At 33.5% G+C, this 17611-nt stretch overlaps 1 pseudogene; it reads right to left on the bottom strand.

The window, feature by feature from the left end:
* Nucleotides 1–10110: 10110 nt before the first annotated feature.
* The window catches only part of LOC120181907, a 31700-nt pseudogene continuing 24199 nt past the window's right edge, over nt 10111–17611 (bottom strand).

Here is a 17611-nt window from a genome sequence, read left to right as displayed (position 1 = left end):
GTGGGATCACTCTTGTATGTGTGTCATACAAGGTCGGATATTGAATTTAGTGTAAACAAGTTGGCTCAATTCATGCATGCACCCCGGGAACAACACTTTGCAGCAGCGAAACGAGTTTTACGGTATCTCCGAGGAACTCTTGATTATGGTCTGGTGTTCTCTCCGAGTAAAGAGATGGTTCAGCTTATAGCTTTTTCAGATGCTGATTGGGGAGGTAGTATAGATGACCGACGCTCAATATCCGGGTGCTGTGTGTATTTAGGTGGGAATCTTGTTATGTGGAGTTCAAGAAAACAAAAAAATGTATCAAGATCCACCACTGAAGCAGAGTATCGAAGCTTAGCTGACGTTACATCGGATGTAACTTGGTTGGATGTGTTGTTAGCAGATATGGGTATTCGAGTACAAGCCTTGCCTGTTGTTTGGTGCGATAACTCAAGTGCAATTGCAATGAGTGAAAATCCTGTGTATCATTCAAAAACCAAACACGTTGAACTTGATGTTCATTTCGTTAGGGAAAAGGTTGCAGCTGGGAAGTTGAAGGTCAATTATGTGCCCACTGAGCGTCAGGTAGCTGATGGACTAACCAAGGCTCTGGCAAAAGACAGGTTTATTGAGTTTCGGCAAAGGCTGGGAGTTTTGTCATTTGAAAGCTTGGAACAGCAGGTAGGATGTTGAAGAATTGAAGCAGCAGGGAGGATGTTGAGCATATTCTGGAAGCTGCCAACTCAGCAAAATTGGTTATCCAGCTCAGCAAGATTAGTTACTAGACTTAACAAACTCAGCTGAGCTGCTAATGCTAATTCTGTTACTATATAAATACAGTGTAGTGTATTATGAACGATGAATGAAAAAAAAAAGTTTTTTGGTTTACTTCTTCTCTATTCTTTCAATACCTAGTTTCATGGAAGAAGCTTTATCTGGAAAAAGAAGAGGTGAGAATTAGGTAGACTATATGAAGATTGTACAATTTAAAAAAAAAATCCCATAAGAAAAATTTTAGCATTAGTTAAAACAAATGAATGACTTGGTATTATATTTTGTCTTCATACTCGATCCGCTCCTAAGGGTGCATCTCTTATTCTGAATGTTCGACCAAGTGAAGTTAATGGTGACTTCAACTAGTTGTATGTTTATATATGGTTTGTCTATGTTTTTGTTGGATTCATTTTATGCCTTGTTATGCACATTGGCTGCGGCCAAAATAGAGTCGATGGAAAAGGTCATGAACTTTCAAGTTCTCGTAAGCCGAAGTGAAATTTGTACAAGGATGACTTAACTAGATTCATATTGTTCCGACAGATCAGTAAGATTCTTTGAAGGATGCTGATCCATTTTATTACCTCTATCTGGAAAACTTAGTATGCCAGTGCCTGGTATAGGAACTAGTAAGAACAGGACCCAATTTGGTGTCTCCATTGTTGTAATGTCGTCATTTCTAATATTGTTTTCCTTCCATATTTTCCCTTTGTGTAATTTAACTCGGGGATCATGTTGTATATCTAATCCGGAAAAGATAAGGAATCACATGGAACCAACTCTTGCTTGGAGAAAATTCATCGATTACGGGAATTAATGTCTGTATATTGACTGTTTGTTGATGGGAATAAGCCACTAGAATGAGTTTGGACTATTCTTACTGCAATAAGAGGCCTTGAAATGCAAATAGAATTTGTCAAGAAACTTACAAGTATTATAGTTGGTGTATATGCCTTTGCTCGGATCAGTTGAGCTTGTGATGAATCAGATTTTAGTTTCCACCCAAAAGGGTCAACCTCGGATGAACTTGGGAGCGTATCTTCATTGCTGGAGGGCACTTCTTGCCAATATGACTAGGGCTGTCTGGTTTTGCCAATGTGTGAACCCCGCTACTAGGGGTGGATGTCTGTCTCGTCTAGTCAAGGAAAAGTAAGAAGCAACGGTCTTTTTCCTCCTCCTCCTTCGTTTCTCTATCAGATCTCTTATTTCTTTTGGATGGCTTAATCCCATCATTACTGGTAGCTTGTCTTTCAAACATTCCAATTATGGTGACATTCTTACTTTCTGGCTGGGCCCTTTTCTTTTTATCTTCAAACTGATTAATATCGAAGCTTTTGCAGGGTTATCGATATATCCGCTACAAAGTTTTGAGCAAAGAAGAAGCAAAGAGGCCTGTTGGTCTTGGGAGGCACACAATGGCTGATAGGGATATCGCAACGAACTTAACCTGATTTTGTAGGCTCTATGTTTCTGTGAGCTCTGTTGATTAACTCTGCAGGTGAGTGGTATTCATATGGTTTCATATATCAAAAGTTTGTTTACTATTTTGGTTGTCATGGGCATGTATCCATGCATATGATACAATCAACTATGAATTTTATTTGGGACAATATTTTACTAGAAGATGAAAATGTCAAAAATTTCAAATTTAACCCGTTCGTAAAAATACATATTATGCGTATAAAAAATATGGTAGGTTTGCTCCACAGTAAACATATGTTTTTCCCTTGTTTATTTTGACAAAAGACAATAGGTGAAAAGGTACATCGAGAATATATAGAAATTAGAAACATGGAAGAACTTATAAAATTTGAGGGGCGAAAATATATTTTCAATAGATAATATAAATAAAATATCCAAAATATATAGAAATTTAAGAGAAATAAATAAATAAATTACAAATAATTTTTCAATACAAATTTCTAGTTTTGATAAAAAAAATTAATAGAAGCATAATTGTATATGAAATTCATATTACAAACAATATTTGTCTTGATAAATCTAAAATTCAAATTTTAATGTACTTTTTTCTTAATTTTTAAGATAATTGGGTTAAACTTAAAATACCAATTTAATTAAATTTTTATTGTATTTCTTTTGTCATTACTTTCTTTTGTTAACAATTTAAATATGCTAATAAAAATGATTTAAATATGATAATAATAACGGACTGTTGTCAATTATTTTGTTATTATTGAAATGTTAATGTTAACTATTTTTTTATCAGGTCATTAAAAATATATAAAAAAAATTAATTTGTATCGTTAATTATTTTATTCCTATTAAAATGCTAACGATAATTATTATATCTTTCTTATATCATCAAAAAAATATTAAAAAGTTTAAAAAGAATTGATGTTGGAATTTTTTTATTTATTAATATGAGGTAAGTATAAAATGTAATAGTTGCTCAAAGAACACTTTTAATTATTTAACATTGAACGCTTATATTTCTGACATTCATGATGCTTAAACTTGAGATCTCAAGAAATAACAAAACGGTGTTAACTTAATGACATCGTTAATGTTCTCTTACATTTAGAACAATTTTATAAAATAAAATTTTAAAAATAAAAAAGTATTTAATAAAAATTTAAGAAGTAGAATGATTAAACTTATTCTATCTTTTTAAAATATCATGAAATCTCTAATTAATATTAGTCCAAAACCTACCAATCCCCCAACTACATTTACCTACTAATAATGATGGTTCATACCCTCATTACAAACAAAATAATTTTTATTCTCCTAGTTTAATGATTACACTTTCTTTTTGCACCCTTCAAAAATGATTTTATATTTTTATTTAAAGTAAATTATAAATTCCTCACTAAACATAATATTATTTTCTATTTTACTTATTATTCTTTTAGTTTTTTCAATTTAATCACTAAACTTTAAAAATTAAATATTTTTAATTACTCTACCGAGTACTCCCTAACCCTCTGTGATGATATGGTATTTTTTTTTATTAATTTTTGAATTAATTAGTATTTAGAGTTTGCTTCATCCTAACAGCTACCACAACTGATCCAACTCCTCTCAAACGTGCTGCTTGTGGCTAACACCACAGCTTCCACGGTCGTGATCCATATGACTCAGCACCCACAACAGCACCGCTATTGTAGAATATCATCCTCACCGTCGTCACTATTCACCACCACCACGGGCAAGCCAACATCTCTGATTAAACTCGAACCACATCTTTTTTTCACCATTTTCTAACCCATGTTTTCTTCTGCTATTGTCTCCAGAAAACAACCGTCGGAGCTTGAAATACTTGATATTAAGACTTTTATTAGTATTGCAGCTAGTTATCTTGGTAGTGATATCGTGTGCGAGGGATATGACACAATCTTGTTGTTCCTCTTCTTGTCTTTCCTTCTCCTTTATTTCTTTCTTCAGTTTTATTTTCGTGGTCTTCAAGTTTCTTAAAAGAATCAAAGGAGCTTATATAAAATGAGAAATCATATAATCACCGTCGGAATCTGCATTTTAGTCACAACAGCAAGGAAAATATTTTTTTGCCAATTTTGTGTTTGAAAACACCCATTGCTAATAATGTTTCAGTTGTTTGAATGATAAAGAAAATGTGAAAACATGACAGTTTTTGCTGACCACCGAGAAAGGGTGGCTTCCACCGTTCTTCCACCGCCATATTTGGAGAAAATGCAACCCATTGTTCAGCTCGAGAAACCAACAGTGACCCAGATTAAGTAAAACAAGTATAGATTAAAATGGTAAAACTTTCCCTCGTCAGAACAAAAGATGAACCATTTTAACCGGAGGGAAAGAGAGGAAAAGACAACAATGGAATTATCATGTTCTTCTTCTTCTTCTTCCCTTATAGGGAGATAAGAAGTTGTTAGATAGAGTAGAAATTTGTTCATTAGTATAAATTTTGTTTCAACCATTTTAAGTTTAAGAACAGTAGTCGATTACAAACCCAAAGAAAAGAGGCGGTGGCTGGAAATTTTATGAGTTTTCGAATATACCTTTCATTTGTTATTGACGTATAAAAATTAAAAAAAATCTTTTAATTTAACCACGTCATAAGGCCGTTACCGAGTTCACAGTGACTAAAAAACCAAATATATAAAATTAATTATTAAATTTATTTTTTTAAAAGTATAGTGAATTAAATTTGAAAGAGATTAAAATATTCAGTTACTAAATTTATAATTTACCCTTTTATTTAAAATATCAAAAGACAGTTTTTCCACATTGGTTCACGTTGCATGGGCCAAAGCCCTTTTTACCGTCACCTGTTAGGTTAAAAACTTCAAAAAGCTTTGATTTCTCGCTTCTGCCGGTTTTTACTGTACCTAATTTGTAATTCCTGCCTACACACCAAATTTTTTCCCCCACCAAATTTTTTCTGGTATAATCGCTTCTTTTTTATTTATTAATCAATTAATTTGAATTAGATATCATATAGGCGATGACGACTACCCCTAACTTTTTTTATAATATAATCATCGATTTTTGATTTATTAATCGATTAACCCGAATTGAATATCGTAAAGATGAGTACGAACTCCAAACTTTAACCCCAACTTTTTTAACACAAAAGAAAGGTATGTTTTTTAATAATAATAAAAAGAAAGGTTTGAGATTGAGTAATATTTATTGGAAATTTAATCTATTTTTATAAGAATCTCCTAACTATAATGATATGCATTTTGTGTGGAATAATTAAATAGGCTAAGCGTTTACCTCGAAAAACCAAACTAGGCCAAATTGGCTCATTACAGCACCCGCATAAATAATTTAGCCATTAGGACATCCAAACATTTAATTTGGGATCAACAGTAAATTGAACAGTTTCATGAGATATAATTTTTAATGGTTGTGTTAGGTAGGCCCCACAGTCTAATTAAAAAAATTCTTGAGGGACTCGTCACGCCCAATAAAAAATAATATTTTTTTGTAATTTTTAAAAGAAAATTAAAAAAATAATATTTTATTCTGAAATTTAAGCAATGTCGGTAGTAACGATACTACCTTGTGAGTATCGATACTTCCATTACCTTTGGTATCAGTAGCCCTTTGGGTATCGGTACCATTTTTGCATTCTAGAATTTGAGCATTTTTTGTAGTATCGATACTACCTTGTTAGTATCGATATTTCCATTTCCTTTGGTATCGGTACCCTTTGGGTATCGATACCATTTTTGCATTCTGGAATTTGAGCAATGCGGGTAGTATCGATACTACCTTGTGAGTATTGATACTTCCATTACTTTTGGTATCGATACCATATTAATAGTATTGGTACTATGTATGAGGTATTGATATTGTCAAAACAATATCGATAGTACGTGTACAAAAATGTATTTTGTGCTCAATTCCAAGTAAAATGAACTTTGAATTATTTTTAAAACTTTGAAAACCTTGAACAAATTCAATTCAAGTCCAAAAACATTATGCCTTAATTGTTATATCAAAATATAGTTCAACATTTTGTAACGTTTATTTTAAAGTCCAGCGTGATATTTTGGAAGATGTAGATAATGTTTTCTGTTATGACCTTCACCTCTGGAGTGGCTACAAAGTTTTGGTTGATCTGGCTCTCTTTGAGGATCATCCATATCGGTATGAATTCGGCAAGATTCAGGTGGACCCCTTAACTTTCTACGCAATCGAGGATTTGGCAACCATTTCTAAAAAATTGTGCATATAGGCCAGTATGCTTTATTTGGGAGGTACTTGAAGTCACAACTATAAATGTTGCGCATAGTGTGCAAGCTATAACAGTTATCAGCATATAAGTATGGGTCAACATTGATGTGCATACATGCAGCAACAGGGTGAATGCATGGGAACCTAAAAGCTTGAAATCGACCACAATCACACGATCTTCTATTCAAATTACCAGTGTATGTTATAGAATTACCTCCCTCATATGGTCGAACTAGAGCTTAGACAACGAAATCAGAATCAAGTCTGGCAAAATGTTGGACAAACATTGATGTCGCATGTGTTTGATTCTTTTGCATTGTCTTCTCTAAATCTGGAGCCCAATTTCTCCCATCACTGATCATGGCATCAATTTGTGCACTTTTGTCTGTCCATACTTTACCCAACCTAAAGTAAGTCTCCCTAACAATACTTACTATCGGGAGATGGCAAGTCCCTTTCAGCATTGAGTTGATACATTCAGCAAGGTTGGTAGTCATATGACCGTAACGTCGACCCTCAACATCATATGCTTGTGACCATATCCCCCTTGGTATTTCAGCTGCGAACTCATACACATCATCTCTGTATCTTCTCAAATTTTCAAGTCGTGCATGGAAGTTTGGTTGGAGTAAAGCATACCCTAAGAAACAATAACTTAAATGTTATTAAAAAAACACTAATGAAGCAGAAATAATTAATGACAAATGTTAAGGTATTTACCCATGTTGATAATCTCCTTTTTGATCTTTTTTTGCTTAAACATCTACATTGTATTCGACGCGATATGACATATACAATATGCAGGATATCCGTGAGGTGGTGTCCATCTATTTTCGGGTCTATCAATTGTGCTTAACAACCCATACGACCGATATGAGATAATGCAAACCCCTTCTTGAGTGACAACATGGGAATGCAAGTTGGAGAGAAAAAAATTCCAAGTTTCCTTCAATTCATTTTTAACAATGGCGAAAGCAATGGGGAAAATATTCTTGTCTCCATCTTGTGCAACGGCTATCATCAAGATGTGTTTGTAGAGCCCATACAGAAAAGAGTCATCGACTTGAATCATTTGTTTGCAAAATCTAAACCCTTCGATAGCTGCCTTAAACGCCTAGAACAAGCCACCAAAAATTCTTTTCCCGAGGATAACGTCTCCCTCAAGCGTGACTGCAGGATGAGTATAGTACCTAACAATGGTTCCAATGATGAAAAATTATATTGCTTGCAGCAGACATGGTAGCTCATTATATGACTGATCCCAATCACCATACAACAAGGTCATTGCTTTCCGTTTAGCCATCCATGCCTTGTAATATGTCGGAATATAACCAAATGTATTCCGAATGGATACCACTAACATAGAAACGTGCATTCTTGGATTTTTTTTTCTACCAATAGCTTCACATAAGAGCATACGACATCCGAATCTAAATGTATGTGGTCTTGTGTCAAGGAGGACATTGTGCATGCGTGCTCTACATTGAACCTTGTGACTTCCCACAACATCTTCCATTGTAGGTATGATGCTTGTATCCTCCATTTACAGCCAACATCATGGTGTATACACCTTACGAAATAAGTTTTTTTTATCTGACTCCACGACATAAAATTGAAGATGAGCTTTCATACAATACTCCTTGATTGCTAGTTGTGCATCTTTTTTGTTTCAAACTAAGATTCAATAGCCAACTCAAATGATCGCTCGTCTGAAGAACCCCAGTGGGCAGCACATAACTCTGGCATATCAAATATTTCAGGATTCCGCATAGCATTGTAGTTAATGTCATGCATTGCAACTGCATGATGATACAGAGGCAAATCATGGTGAGGCATTTGAAGTTGAGGGTTTGTCCTTGCCCAAACATTTGGAGTAGTATACAATCATTGACATCGTGAAACAGCTGTCTCTCATACATCCACCTCAACATCCAAACCTTGTCCCTCTGAAAAAGCCTCAATAATATCGGACTCATCAACTAATGTTATGTCGTCATCGTCTACCAACGGAACAATGTCTTCATCATCCTCGCTAAATTCAATAAGACTTTCACTGAACCGTCCAACAAGGTTCTCATCATCATAACTTCCATGTGCTTGAGAGGGTCCTGCTTCTTTTATTCTTCGAGCTAGTACTGATGAAGTCTGAATATCAGTTGCATTCGTCGTTTCGACGTATATCTCCACCTTATTATTATCTGATGATTGATGAAGTCCAACTATAACAGCAACATCGTCATCATCATCAAGCTGAACTTTTCCATAAGTCATTGGAATTGAAGAGATCAGGTGTCGATAACTTAAGAGAAAATAACCTCAGTGACCGAAAATGCCTTATAATATACGATTTTAACCAACTTTTTTTGGATTTGCCAAAATGACCAACAAAATCGCAACGCGAACTCTAATTTTTCAACTCAGTTTCCAAATTCGCAACGCGATTGTAAGATTCGCAATGAGATTTTGAAAAATGTGTTGCGAGAGTTTGAAAAACGTGTTGTTGCGATAGTGAAAAAGTGTTGCGATATTGAAAAATCCAAAATAAGTTTACATTTTAACTATTCCAAATTCACGTGGAGTTTGAAACAATAAAGAATGTGTTGCGATAGTGTAAAAGATTCCCAAGTGTTTGCAATGCTTAATCCCACATAGTATTGGAAACACTATTGTGAATGGGTATTTAAGGCTTAGATTTCCCACTTCCTTGTTGAGTGGAAGAGAACAAGGGGGACTCTCGCGCACCGCCGCCGTCCCGTCTCGGGTCGGGTTGGGTCGTGGTCGTGGTCATTTTGTTGGTCATTTTGGAAAATCGAAAAAAAGTTGGTCAAAATCGTATATTATAAGGCATTTTCGGTCACTGAGGTTATTTTCTCATAACTTAAACATGAAATAGAAGCTTCAACTTTTCTCCCAATTTTTTGCTTCATTTGGCGATGTGATACATCTACAGGGAACATCATATTGATCGATCTGTCTGACTTAAACACAACACCAACATCAGTTTGTAGAATTTCGCCATTATAATGGACAAATGTGAAGAATTTGTTGTTCATTGTTTGAAATGTTTTTTGTTAGATGAAAGGAGTTTTTTTGCGTGGGAGATTAAAGAAGAAATGAGTGTCTAAAGTAAGAGATTGAAGATGATGTGCACAACTTTAAGGGAAGACATAATTTTTTTCGTTCGAACTCGTTACACCGACGTGACGAGTTCCATTGAATTTTTTTATAAAAAAATCGACTGTTTAACAACGGTCAAAAATTTGAAAATTATATCCGTTGAAACTCGTCACGAATAAAATATTATTTTTAAATTATATTTTTAAAAAATTAAAAAATATATATATATTATTCTTTTATTGGGTCTCGTCTCGTCACGTCGGTGTGACGAGTCCCTCAAGAATTTTTTTTAATAAGGCTATGGGGCCCCCTGACACGGCTATTAAAAAAATTATATCTGGCGTGACGAGTTCCATGGAGACTATTTAATTTGTCGTAGATCTCAAATTAAATGTTTAGATGCCCTAATGGGCTAAATTATTTATGCGGGTTCCATAATGGGCCAATTTGCCCACCAAACTACCCATTTGCCCAAAACTCCAAGACACGAAATGAATTAAGCAAAACGCCACCTGTGACCCACTGCCAAAGGCCAGAAGAATTGATCATTAGGGCCTGCAAAAACTGAACCATAGGTTCATCAAAAGCAAATAATCTTCGACTTACTGCCTCACTGACAAAGTAAACGGACTGTACAACAAAATCTAAACAGAAAGACCAACCTACTAGATCATTTGTCTTGATATTCATCCAAAATTTAGTTGTGCACTAGATGCCTCCATCAGCCCATTTCGGATCTGCTCACTGATATCCCTAACATGACCAGGTCCATGGGGAATAAACACGGTTGTGTTCTTTGAGGAATTGTCGAGGTCCTTGATCGTGTAGAAGTACTGTGTGATCATGATGAGATCCATCACCTCCTTGCCTGAGGTGCCTTCCACCTTGTGAGAGAAGTCCAATATGTTATCCCTCAACCCATCTGTGATTGCCTGACGCTGCCTGGCCACACCAACTCCGCCTAAGTACTTGGATTCGGATTCGGCTTCGTCTTCTTCTCTTTTAACTTGGATAATCTTCTCAGCTTCACCTTTGTACACACTCGCAAGCTTAAGTCTTCGAGCTGTAAAGACAAAATCATTGTCAAGTTGTCTTTTTTCAACTTCAGATGAATGGCTCATGGTCGTTGATTTACTTGGCAACTGTTCTAGTTTGTATCACTTGCATGATTCTCAGAAACTGGAATTTAATTAGCCACGTTTAACAAAGTTTAAAGTAAAAAAGAACCTTTTTTGTATTTTACCTGCATTTATCTCGTTCATTGCCGAGCGAACAGCAGGATCAGGAATAATGTCAACCATCAATATGTGCTCGATGCTATATCCATAATCTCCCATCACCTGATGTATGATTTCAGATTATGTACTTGCAGAAAGCCTTATAAAAGATGGAAAAATAATCGCCATAGTGCAATTAGATAGAAAGTAGTCATAGTTTATCTAGAAACATTCGAAATCTCATATTTCACAAATCAAAATGTTTGCTCCCCTTCCTGACTTGCTCCTTAGGCATTTGTATTCTGGGAAATGCAAGCTAGGAGAATACACCCACAGAACCACTATGTAAAGCTGAGTATGCCAGTATTTCATTAACTATCTAACATCTAGTTTTCGACACACACAAGTTGGCCACTGACATATTACTGAATCTTTTGTTCAAAGAGATCATCCAAATTCATTCTAGGAACTAGAGCTCGAACCACTACCCTCTAGAAATGAAATGTTTAGTACTCAGAAATCAAACGAAAGGGGGGAGAGGTCGAAGGATAACTTATAAATGAATAGCATCAATACTTATAGGCTGACATGCAAACAGAAGTGCAAAGAAAATTACCATCAAAAACATAAGCCCGGATTTGTTCTTCGGGATTCTGCAGCTCATAAAATGCATCATCAGCATGTGCCTTAACCACTTTGTGTTGAATCGAGCAAAGCAATTGCACAAACACATTGTCCTACAAAATGTAACATCTTCATTATCTACGTGTTCTCTTTGTTTAACTTTATGCATAGAAATTGGATACTATTAACATATTGCTATTTGTTTATTTATTGTACTAACTAATCATAATTCATAAACCCTTAAAATCAAAAGATAAATTTACCCTTAAAAGGAAACCAGTGATTTGGAGCTCCAATCTGTTAATATAAAAGTCGAAGTCATAGCTCATTATGTTCATATATGATATAAGAATAAATAGAAAGTATAAACACTTTTATAACATAACACAGTGAAGGCAAAGCTTGATTTGTTTATTCATCATGTTCAGCCTTTTATAGGAAAACTTTGAAACTAAAAATATCTCAAACAATAAGAAAAATAAGAACTAAATGATTTCCTAAATCTGAACTAACAAAGATTACATAATCTTCTAAAACGAATAGAAAATTAAAATTCAATCAACAATCCCTTCTTTAAACTGAAGTTTGAAAAACTGTTGGTTTAAGGATTATTCATAGTATGAACACCAATCATCTTCCTTAACTTCTAAAATGCTGCTAGTTTCAAAGGCTTGGTTAGAATGTTGGTCATCTGGTCTTCACTCTTACAGTAGATGGAATTAATAACAGCTTCATTTGTAAAATCTCTTAAGAAATGAAACCGAACATCTATGTGTTTGCTTCTCCCATGTAAAAAAGGATTTTTAGAGAGGTTGATAGCAGAATTATTGTCACAATAAATTATTGTAGCACCCTCTTGCTTAAAATGAAGTGTAACACCCCCACCCCGTACCCGACCCAGTTACGAGTCTGAGGTGTCACATTGACTTTTCAAACTTTGACTCTTGACCAAAATTCAAAGAAAATTTAAAACTTTCATTAAAATAAAATCGATTTATCTACATAAATTAACCAAAATCGATCAGTGCATATTCAACTCAATCACTTAGTACATGCCAACTATATTCAAATTAACCAAACACATTTAAATCATCTATTTTCTGATCTGAAATTTTGTAAGGGAGATGCTGACCTATTTTTCTCTTCTTTGTTTCTCTTCTCGCTTCTGTAACCTACGTGTGAAACAATCACACGCTAAGTATATGACTTAGTGAGACAAATAAACATGTAATGTAAACTATAACTTGTAATCATGCATGAACTATTACTGTTATCACTCATACCCTTATTCATGTAACAAATCCCTATAACACATATGCAATATATAATTACATGTAAGAACATATATACACCTATACTCATCATTTCCATCATTAGCCTCATTTCATTATCAATATCATTATTATTTATCTCACTTCGTACATATCCTCTTATACCACACATTTTAACCAACATTTTACTCATTTAATCATACAATCCACATATCATCATATAAATCATATAATACAATTCATAGCACAAAAACATACAAGTCACATGTAATATGTTTGTTGTTATTTCTTTATTAGCCCATGTACACATGTGAGAACTATAGATATGTGAGTCTATAGAGATTGTGCACAAATGTTGTCACCACAGCTCGTATAAATACACCGAAGTGCCACGTAGAATTGCACCGAAGTGCCACGTAGAATTGCACCGAAGTACCGCGTAAAATTGTACCGAAGTGCCATATAAAATGTCCCTAAGGACCACGTAGAAAATTCCTTAAGAATCATATACATATACAAAGGATCAAGTATGTGTCTCAAAAGACATCACACATGTTCCAAGGAATACATATATGTCCCGAAGGACCGCGTAGACCCTCGACTCTTGGCATGCCAACTATACCCTTAGCTCGCATGACACATAACATGGGCATTATTATTTATGTCATTTCATATTCACACATTCATAACATTTATCTCTTATCGCATATCTGATCTCTTATAATCATGTAATCACATAGCTCGTGTCATTTCTTGTGAAATCATACATATCATGTAAGAAATATCAGACATGTTCACACAAATCACTTCCATATAATTCACATGATTTATTATCTCGTAGATCATATCACATTTTCATACAATTTCACAAATCCTTGTCATATATGGATATCACATTTGTACTTAATCACATAGATAATGTTATATAGCACTAAAATCCCACAGTTCCTATTTCGTAGCTTATATATTGTTCTTATATCTTTTTATAGACATATAAACAGCTAGATCATAATTCCCCAATTTATTGTACATAATCATATCATCATTTATATTCATAACACCTAGCTCATATTTTGTTCTCTTATGCTTATATAGATCCTATAACATATATTGTAGCATACTAACATATATCACTTATATAAATTCATTTATATATAAATTTCTTATATTCTCTTAATTCAAGTTCACATTACTCTTATAACCTTTTCCTATGACTTCATAGATCTTTACCATGTAATTTCTATATCATAGCTCATCTAAGCACATTAATCTTTCTCATACAGCTTATCTATCATATGATTATCATTATTTATGTACAGATCTCCTAATTGATATTATATTTTCATATTGTCCTATAAATCAATGCTAGTTAGTTTATCTCACTTTTCATTTAATACTATAAGTAAATTATAATAGTTCCCATAAACTTGACTCATGTAATTTATGTTTTGCTATTATATCTTTATCTAAACATATATTTACATGTTCATGATCACTTAACTTTTTTTCTTTCTATGGTTATCACATACAATATTTACTATTATACATGATTCGCGACCTTATAACTTATTTCACATATAGTTACATATTTCGTTTCCATATAACCCATATCATATAAATTTACACCTCATAACATATAATATGAACAAAACATATACACATAATACAAACTTAATCATGATTCTATTCATGCAAACATAAAATATTGGAAACAGACTTATCACAAGTCTAATTTCCATATAATAATATGCACAATCTAATAATATGCACTCACCTTGGCCTCACTAAGTTCCAATCCACTTTTATGATTTCCTCTCTTTCGATCGAATCTTAACTTGATAATCGTTCTGGAACTTGTTCATGTTCTATATCTACATAATCATACATTGATATACTCTAATCTATCCTTTCTTATACCAAAAGAAATGTCTATTTCAATTTCCCCTTGAAGTGCATCGATGCATTCAACAGTGTACCGATGCATCCCTTAACATGTGCATCGATGCACTCCTTATGTATCGATGCATTAATTGCATTCGATGTTTCCATTTTTAAGGAGTGCATCGATGCACTTCCTGTGCATCGATACATACTGAACAATTTCTAGAAATTTACCCTTGATGCATTGGTGCACATTGAATGTGCATCGATGCACAAAGCCCATAATTCATTTTTAAGCCTGAAAATCACTCAAATCAACTCAAATGCTTTATCTTTCATCCCCTTTCTTATTCTTAACTTACATACTCATATTCAAACTCATTTTTATTCATTAATCACCTCTTTAACATCAAAGTCCTATTCTCCATATGTAATTCAAGAATTACACTAAATTTTCAACATGTTCCAAATTCAATTCTATTGCTTCTAACTTCTTAATTGGACCCTTAACAAGTCAAATTTGGTCTGGAAATCCCGTAAATGACTTTCCACTAAGATCTCATTTATTCACTTCCTTCCTTTAACCCTTCCTAACTCCTTTATCTTTTGATTTTAAGATAACTTAAGCTTTCCTTAAGCTTAGTTATCATCTAATAATCAAAACTCAATCTTAAATTTAACCAAAAACTCAATAATCAAAAAACTCACCTTTGGCTCTTGGTTTTTACGCGTGAAGGAAGAAGAAATATGAAGGGAATTCTGGAAACCACTTTGTTTCCTCTTCCCTTCCACGTGTTAATTATATAATCATATTTAAATATTTTCCTTGCAAATGACCCTTTTGCCCTTTAATTCCCTTAATAATTACTAGCAAATTTCAGGAAATATTTCCAGGTAAATCATTGAACTATTCAATTCTTCTACTTTAGTCACCAAGTTTTGAAACTTTACAATTTGCTCACTAACCTAACATTGAGGATGTTACATGAAGATCTTCAAGTATTTTCCTTATTCAAACGTCTTGACAAGCACATTTTGTTGCAACTACAAACTCAGTTTCGGTTGTTGACAAAGTAACAATTGGTTTCTTCTTTGAACATCGTGAGATAGCTGATGAATTCATCATGAATACATAATTAGAAGTACTCTTTATATCGTCAAGATCACCTGCATAATCACTATCAGTGAAACCAAATAAATCTGATTTTTCACATTTCTTGTAGAACAACCCATATTCAATGGTTCCTTACAAGTATCAAAAAATCATTCAGCAGCCTGAAGATGTATTTCTCTAGGACACTCCATATATCTATTAAGACGACTTATTGCATAAATTATATCCAGTCTTGTGGTTGTCAAGTATATCAAACTCCCAACAATTTGCTTGTACATAGTGTTGTTAATCTTTTTTCCTTTAGAATCTTTCATTAGCTTAAAACCTGCTTCAGCTGCTGTGCTAAAAATATTGCAATTATGCATTTGAAATATGTCTAAAATGTCTTGCACGTATTTCTTTTGATAAATGAAAATTCCAGTAATAGATTGTATCACTTCAAAACCAAAAAAATAATGTAACATTCCAAGTTCAGTCATATCAAACGCAACCATCATGGAATTTTTAAATTCATCAAACATGGCAACGACACTCCTAGTAAATATAAGATTGTTGAACTATGTTTTATAATATTTTGATATAAAAAATTAAGGCAAAATGTTTTTGGACTTGATTGAATTTGTTCAAAGTTTTCAAAAATAATTCAAAGTCCATTAAACTAGAATTTGAGCACAAAATAGTTTTCTGGATACATAGTATTGATATTGTTCTTACAGTATCGATACTACGTAAATAGTACCAATATTGTTCATGTGGTATTGACACCAAAGGTAAGAGAAGTATCGATACTCTCTATCTAGTATCGATACTACCAATTATTTTCCAAATTGCTTAAATTCCAGAATGCAAAATAGGAATCGATACTCAAGGGGTATCGATACTATTTTACGCAGTGGTATCGATACCATGAAGCATAGTATTGATACTGGTAAAGCCCAACAGTCTTTAACGGTTAGTTTATTTAAGTATTACAAAGGTAGTATCGATACTCATTAAAGGATTATCGATATTCCATGTCCTGTGTAATTTTATTTTGAAGAAACCCCAATGGCTCCAAAACATCCTCAACGGCTACAAACGACCACAAACTCATTCCAACATATAAAAACAAGTTGATGACACTTGAAGAATGTTACAACACCTATCCAAGCAATCAAACACAAGAGAATAGCTTTTCATTCTTATTTTCCTTTATCTTGTAAATATTAGTGTTTTAGTGAGCTTAATATTTTAAAGATTTTCCTTTAAGAGGTTTTCTTGTTTACATATTTTATTCATTTTGTAAAGGGAATTGGTTCTAGCTTAACCTTTGAAAAGCTAGGGAGTTGTAAAAGTTATCTCTTTGTCCTGAAAAAGAAAGAACAAATTAGTGAATTTGTTAGAAAATCCTAAGTGAGGAGTTTAAGTAGTGGATGCAGACTTGGTTGAGAAGTCATGTAATACCCCAAATATCAGGTCAGAGACTATATTGAAAAGATTTGAAATTTGAAGACTTATTCGAATAAATGGTAAAAGATAATAAATGGTTTAAAATAGTGTTTTGGATTAAATTGTAGCAATAGATGAATATAGAGGGTATTTTAGTCTTTTAAGGATAAATGAATTTAAAATTTATCCTTATTAGGGTTTTTAGAAAGAAAAGGGGAAAGTAGAAACAAACAGAGTTATCTCTTCTCATCTTCTTCTTCTCGTGCAAGGACTACCTTCCATAGCCCATAGGTAAACCTCAATTTAATCACTTTTTCCTTTCGATTATGGGTTATTGTTACTTCCTTAAGTGATATGTAAGCTTTGAATAGGATTAAGAACATATTAGAAAAAGTAGTGTGATCCTTAGAACTGAATGTTCTTGGAAGATTTTAGATGTTTTAAGACAGTAAATGAAGGAAAGTTAGTATGAATAGGTAAAGAAGAGTTTAATAGTATTGTATGGTGTAATTATAACT

Source organism: Hibiscus syriacus, unplaced genomic scaffold (genome assembly GCF_006381635.1).
Source record: "Hibiscus syriacus cultivar Baekdansim isolate YM2019G1 unplaced genomic scaffold, ASM638163v2 tig00112609_pilon, whole genome shotgun sequence".
Lineage (NCBI taxonomy): Eukaryota > Viridiplantae > Streptophyta > Magnoliopsida > Malvales > Malvaceae > Hibiscus > Hibiscus syriacus.
This window is presented reverse-complemented; position numbering and strand designations above follow the sequence as displayed.